Source organism: Bos grunniens, chromosome 5 (genome assembly GCF_055505025.1).
Source record: "Bos grunniens cultivar Pamir isolate PY7600 chromosome 5, Bosgru_T2T1.0, whole genome shotgun sequence".
NCBI classification, from domain to species: Eukaryota; Metazoa; Chordata; class Mammalia; order Artiodactyla; family Bovidae; genus Bos; species Bos grunniens.
Genome location: NC_141169.1, coordinates 113,323,724 through 113,330,752, shown reverse-complemented (window position 1 = coordinate 113,330,752; position 7,029 = coordinate 113,323,724). Strand labels below are relative to the sequence as shown.

General features: G+C 48.3%; 1 long non-coding RNA gene across 1 annotated transcript; it reads left to right on the top strand.

Moving 5' to 3' along the window:
• Positions 1–4,468: 4,468 nt before the first annotated feature.
• LOC147373126 (uncharacterized) lies at positions 4,469–6,139 on the top strand. Its single transcript, XR_015164535.1, has 2 exons — positions 4,469–4,598; positions 5,726–6,139. It is a non-coding gene; the product is annotated as an uncharacterized LOC147373126 (long non-coding RNA).
• Positions 6,140–7,029: the final 890 nt, after the last annotated feature.

Below are 7,029 nucleotides of genomic sequence, written 5' to 3'. Positions count from 1 at the left end.
TTGTTTTATTTGGGGCAAAATGAGGACTGCAGTCCAGCAGACAACACCTCAGATAGCTCTGAGAAACTGCTCCAAAGAGACGGGGCCGGGAGGGGAGGATGTATGGATTTTAATGAAGGGACAGTACATACAATCGAGTACATATTTCCCCAGGTTCCTTCTAGTCATGAGAAACAGATCACCATGAACAACTTTAGTGCTCTTCTAGATATGAGGAGATACAAGAGTTGGGCTCATACTCAGCTCCTGAGGGTGTCTAACTGTCTGAAGACCTATCCTACCAGCTTTTCCCCCAAGCATGGGTACCTCACTTCTCTTCTCTATCCTGAACTTTCAGGGGTGTTGAAAATCAGCAGCTACAGCAGCGCAAGATTGAATCCTTATAGAGGTAGATGGCAAGCGCTCGTGGCAAGTGCCAATTTATAGTTGACCCTCTTCAGTTGAAAAACAGGAAGGCCAAACTCCTGCCCAGAGGGACCCTTTTGAAACTGTAGAAATGCTCCTCGGGGATGCTCTGAGCCACTCTGGTTCTTTATGTTTTACTGCAGAAAGAATTCAGCGAGACGCACAGTGATAGATAAGAAATGATTTATTAAAATAGGATGTTTGTGAGGCTCACAAGCCCGTGGGCAAAAGGATGCCACCCTGAGAACTTAGTGGGCTATAGTTTTGTTTTTTTTTTTTCTTTTCTTTTCTGCAAGGGTAGGTGAGTGGGTGGGTTACAGTCTTATAATCAAAAGACAAGTGGGGAGGAAGAGGAGACCACCTTTTTCCCCATCAGCTCATCCTCCACGTCAGGTGGGTGAGTTTTCTTGTCCCTACATGGTCAAAGTGGGGTTGTCATGGCATAAAGGAAATAAGCAAAAAGGTGGTAACATACACGAAAATACAGCAAATATGTATAATGTCACTCTTTTTTTTTTAATTTTATTTTATTTTTAAACTTTACAATATTGTATTAGTTTTGCCAAATATCGAAATGAATCCGCCACAGGTATACCTGTGTTCCCCATCCTGAACCCTCCTCCCTCCTCCCTCCCCATACCCTCCCTCTGGGTCGTCCCAGTGCACCAGCCCCAAGCATCCAGTATCGTGCATCGAACCTGGACTGGCGACTCGTTTCATTCTCCCAAATCTCCCCACCCTCTCCCTCTCCCACAGAGTCCATGAGATAATGTTACCCTTTCCTTATAGTTTTGTTTTTGGTGCTCACAGAAGAGCATGTCCTAGGAATCATTAACTTTCCGACCTCCCTGGGCTGGATGTGGGTTTCATGCCAGCACTGTTTTCTTGTTTGGGGGCATGTCTCTTGCTTCTGTTGCACGGTTTTGTCACTAAGCCAGCCTGTTTGGTTTTGTGGTTAAGCAAACCTGTTTTTTTAAGTGATCATTAACTACAGAGTCTTCCATACTTTCTTCTTTACTTACAATCCCTTCGTAGGATTAACTATTTAATCACCTACTTTGCCCCTATCATTGTAAACACCATGCTTTTATAAAGACAGCAAAGGAGACGAAAGTGTCATAGTTAAGCCCCAGAGAAGCAAGACCTGAGGCTGTGGTGCTCATACAAGGGATTTATCAAGGAAGGGGTCTCAAGAGAAACGCTTAAGGGCCAGGGGCTGGGGAAAGACGCGGTTTACAGCAGTCCAGCCTCGGACTTCCCTAGCGGTCCGGTGGTAGAATGTCTGCCGGCCAACGCAGGAGACAAGCGTTTGATTCCTGTTCCGGGAAGATTCCACGTGCTGCAGGGCAACTCAGCCCACGTGCCACAAATACCGAAGCCTGTGCACCTACAGCCCGTGCTCCACAAGAGAAGCCACTGCAGTGAGAGGCCCTCGCGCTGCAGCTAGAGAGGAGCCTCCACTCACTGCAACTAGAGAAAAGCCCATGTAGCAACGAAGACCCAGCACAGTCAAAAATAAATGAATGAATAAATAAATAAAAATTTAAAAAAAAGAAGTCCAGCCTCAGCCTGACCCCATGGGGAGCTCTGGAGCATAAACTGTCACACAGAGGTGGTTGCCTGAAAAGGCAAGGGGTTTCAGTGTGGCTATAACCTCCCAGCAACGCCTCGGCCAAAAAGCGAGCTTTTAGAGGAGAGCGAAGGTGTGAGCCGTGAGCGGCCAACACCTGCAGCGCTGGGGATGGGGGCGCCCAGGACAACAGCAGCATCGGCTTGGCCCTGGGATGTGGGCATCAGGCGAGTCCCAGCTCTGCCGGCCACTGGCCATGCTCAGGCTGTCCCTGTCTGCGCACTGCTCACTTAGACATAGGAGGAGATGGGACAATGAGGGGATGGGATATGGGCGGAGAAGGAATAGCAAGAGGTTAATCAAAGTCTTTTCTTTCTGGTGTGACTCTGGAGGAGTACGGAGTGTAGGAGTAAAAAAAATTTAAAAAGTGGGTTCTGGTCAACTTCGTCACGATTTAATGGTCAGTGTTCCAAAAACAACAACACAACCTTTGACTTCTTCTTCCTCCGAAACTCATTACTTAAACTGAAGTTTGACTAAAAGTCAAAACACCTTAAGGAAAAAAGATTTAGATCAGTTAATGAGTGCAAGGTTGCTTATAAGTCGGGAGGATCCCGGGATGCTTAGAACACACTTGATGTGTGTGTGACGCAATGCCCTCCTCCTTCCCCATCCGTACACCTAGCAAAACAGGACAAAACAAAATGAAACAAGGCCTTCCTTGGTTCTACATTCCAGGATAAAGTCAAGGGATGAAGCCCTTGCTTGATTGGTGGGGTTGGGAGGCAGGAGGGTGGTGCGTGGGGAAACAGCAGAGGAGACTCGCTTCTGATCACAGGCAGGACGTTCCCTTGGTGAGCTTGATTCTGGGGACTGTGCAACTTCGGAGCTTCTTCGGGGCTGGCCTGGGGCCCTTGGTCCCTGCTTATTCACCTTCTCTCACCCAGTTTATCTGCTGCCTCCATGATCTGGGAGGCCAGCCAGTTTCTGTCCTCATGTCGCTGGCAATGGAAGTAAGGACAAGGCTGGACATGCTGGCACAGTCTGCCCCCTGCCCCCTCATGGTGCCACCTGCTCACATACACCTCCCGAGGAGGCCCTTCTTGTTTCTCCCTCTCTGCTCACCCCACAGGGCTTCCTGCATTCTTCCCCACTTCCCTACCCCCTGCCTTTGCCTCAGATGACCCGAAGACCTGGTTGGGGACCAGCCCACACTAGAAGTCACACCTCTCCGTGCTCCCCAGCCTCCCTCACACTTTCATTCATGTTAGGGTGCATGTGGCCAATAGTAGTCTGCTTGGTGGGGGCAGGGAGGTTGTCGTGTTTTTTTTTTTTTTAACATCCTTCAAAGTGCTAAGCTGAAAATCTTACTCCTAGTTCCATTGTTTTCCCTCCCTTTCTTTTCTTTTCTTCTTCTTTTTTTTCATATTTATTTATCTGGCTGCACTGGGTCTTCATTGTGGAGTGTGAACTTGTAGTTGCAGCATATGGAATCTAGTTCCCTGACCAAGGATCAAACCTGGGCCCCCTGCACTGGGAGCGCAGAGTCTTAGCCACTCAACCACCAGGGAAGTCCATCTTTCCTTTTATTTTTTTACTTTCCCTTCAATTTCCAAAGCTATCTTTTTTATTCCTTGACATCGCACACGTTTTTCTAAGCCATCTCAAGTTCTTTGGGTAATGAAGAAGTACCAGTAAACATACACATACATAAACACATAAACATACATAAACATAAACACAAGTAAAATACAAATTTGAGTTGAGCACCCAGAATCAGGGGCTTGCAGAAGCTCAGCGGTAAAGATTCCACCTGGAATGCAGAAGACACAGGAGATCTTGGTTCGATCTCTGGGTCGGGAAGATCCCCTGAAGGAGGGCATGGTAATCCACTCCAGTATTCTTGCTTGGAGAATCTCATGGACAGAGGAGTCTGCCAGGCTATATTGTCCATAGGGTTGCAAAGAGTCAGACACAACTGAAGTGACTTAGCACGTACACACCGAGAGTCAGACTTCACCTCTCTTAAACCCACTCGACTCAGGGTGGGTCAACACAGGCTCCCTGTCCCTGAGCCTCTTGTGAGATCCCCTCCCAGAAGCTGACCCTCTGTGGCCTAGGAGCCAGCTTTGCATTTGCTCCAGGAGATATTCTGGTCCATCAAAATGCTTCCAGGTGTTCCTGCCCCAGACAAAGGCTGAGGAAATTTCTGACTCAACTCCCACACTCTGCAAAGTCCTCACAGGGAGCAGGGGTAGAGGGGAAGGTGAGGTGGGGAGTCAGGGAGGAGGAAGAGGAGAGGCTCTTGGTGGCTGCCCTCTGCCCTACATGAGGCCCCAGAGTCCTCTTAGGGCAGCTGCCCACCCTCGTGCCATCTTTCAGCTGCGAGCCCCAGTCGCTGCATCCCACTCACCTGCATTCTTTTGCATCAGTGTGAGAAAGCAATTTGCATCCAACCAGCGGGATTAAGTAAGATAGATGGAGGCGGCCTGCCTTCTCATCTCAGAAACCCTTTTCATCTTGCAGAGGCTGCTGTGCAGAAGGCGGATAGAATTGTCTTGTTTTAATGTGGCCCCTGCAGGCTGAGTTTCGTTTTGTGATCCATCTGCCTTAGAGATGCCGAGTAAGTGAACAGCTGGGAATGCTGCAGGCTGAGCACCCACCTGCCTTGAACCTTTACCCCGTGGCCTCTAGTTCCTGCACAGCGTGGCTGTTTTAGGTCAGAGGGAGGACCAGGTCTGCTTGCGATACCTGGGATGGCATGGGGCCCCTGAGGTGCTACAGAAAATGGGATTCTGGTGGCATCAGCTGCATCTGGATGGCTGCTCTCTCCCAGGGTCCCTCCTCTGGGATGGAGAGCTATCCGAAAAGCAGAGAAGCCACGAGCTGTCCCTGTCCCAGAGCCGAGTGCCATCTTTGCCAACTTCAGTGTCTTTACCTGCAAAATGGGTATTTAATATTCCTGGGCTCATACAGTTGTTGGGAGGATCAAATAATAATAGCTGGTGCTTTAATAGTCTCATTACATGCTGGTCATTCTAAATGAGACTATTAAAGCACCAGCTATCATTATTTAATCTTCCCAACTCTGTGAGCCCAGGAATATTAAATACCCACTTTGCAGGTAAAGACACTATGAGCCCAAGAACTCATTTAATCTTTACAACACTCTTAGCTATTATTATCTCCATTTTTCAGAGGAGGAAACTGAGGACTGGGGAGCTTAAGCAATGTGTCCAAGTTCACAAAGCTAGAGAGTGACAGAGCTAAGATTTTTAACCCAAGTAATCCGGCCCCAGGGGCTTCTGAGGTGGTAAAGAATCCGCCTGCCAACTCAGGAGATGTAACAGACTCAGTTTCGATCCCTGGGCATGGAAGATCCCCTGGAGAAGGAAATGGCAACCCACTCCAGTATTCCTGCCTGGAAAATTCCATGGACAGAGGAGCTTGGTGGGGTACAGTCCGTGGGGTCGTAAGAGTTGGACACGACTGAGCAGGGACATGCACACAATGTTTACTTAAATGTTGCTTCTTCTTTGTTTTGCACTGGAGCCAAGAGTTTCATCAGGGAGGAGGTGAGCTGATGGCTGGGTGGCCTTGCCCTCCTCCTGGTGGCCTAGCCAGAGACTGCCCTTTCTAATCTGTTCTTCTGCTTTGTCGGTAACCGTCTCAAGCGGGTGGTTTTGAGAGCCTTTTGACTGTTATTAAGAGCCTTGATTGAGAGCCTTGATAACTGTTATTATTTTCCAGCACAACGCAAAGCATGCTTTTAAAAAAGGAATTTGAACGTTACAGCAACTTTGGAAATGAAAGTCCTTCATAAACTGCTCTTCCAAGTGTGGTTTGGCATCTCCTGGGAACTGGCCAGAAATGCAGAGTCTCAGGCCCCTTCCAGCATGACCTGCCGAATGAGAACCTGCATTTGACTGAATCCCACTGACTCACAGGCTCCTGAGAGCGAGAAGAGCCAGCTGCAACCCTCCTGTCCACAAGCCCGGCGAAGATAATAATGTCATCGGTTGTGTGTGCACTTAAGAGCCATTTAAAATGTGCACTCTTCTAACCTCTTCCAGTCATTACCTGCAATTTTCAGGCCTTGTCTAAAACCAAAATCCTCATCAATGTCATTCAGCAGGAAGCTAATAAAGACATCATTATCTTGTCTGTCAGCTGCCCTCTTGCCCCGTCTCCAACCCCAGCAGTCACGGTGATGGTTCTAAAACATAAACCGATCGCATCACTCTCCCGCTTAGACTCCTGCCCTGCCTTTCCCTGGGAGCGCAGTCCTCGCCCTCTGCTGCCTGTTTGTGACATGCTGACCTTCTCTTTTGGGCCATCTGGATCTTTGCACTCTCGCTTCTGTGCATGGATGCCCTTTCCTCCTTCCTCTCAGCTGGTTCCTTTTCATCCTTCATGTCTCAGCTTAAATGTCACCTCCTCAGAGGTGTGAGATGAAATGACCATATGGGGAAAGCACGCCCTTGCTCTTTATCACAGCTCATGTCAGTCACCAGCCATGGTCAGGACTCTCTCTCTGGAGGAGTGTAAATCCCACAAGGGCAGAGACCATCCTGTCTGCCTGCTCTCCCTTGGACCCTTGTACTTGGCACAGCATCTTAATAAACATCTATTGAATGAATGCCTTCTTTCTAGAGACCAGGTATCTGAATATCATCACCTTGTTTGTACTGACTTGTTGAAATTATAAAAATAATAGATCCTAATTTTATATATATTTAAACTCTGCAGAAACTCTGCAGAAAGGAATAAATGAAAAGTAACATCTTTTTCCCCCTCAATTCCTTCCAACTGCAAAAGTAACCAATGAGGGACTTCCCTGGCAGTCCAGTGGTTGAGAATCAGCCTTCCATTGCACAGGATGCGGGTTCGATCCCTAGTCCAGGAACTAAGATCCCACAGGCTGCAGGGCAACCAAGCCCACGTGTGGCAACTACTAAGCCCTTGAGCTCTAGAGCCCGTGCACCATGACAAAGACCCAGTGCAGCCAAAAGAAAGTAACCACTGATAGCTTATTTTGTCGCCTTCCATAACTT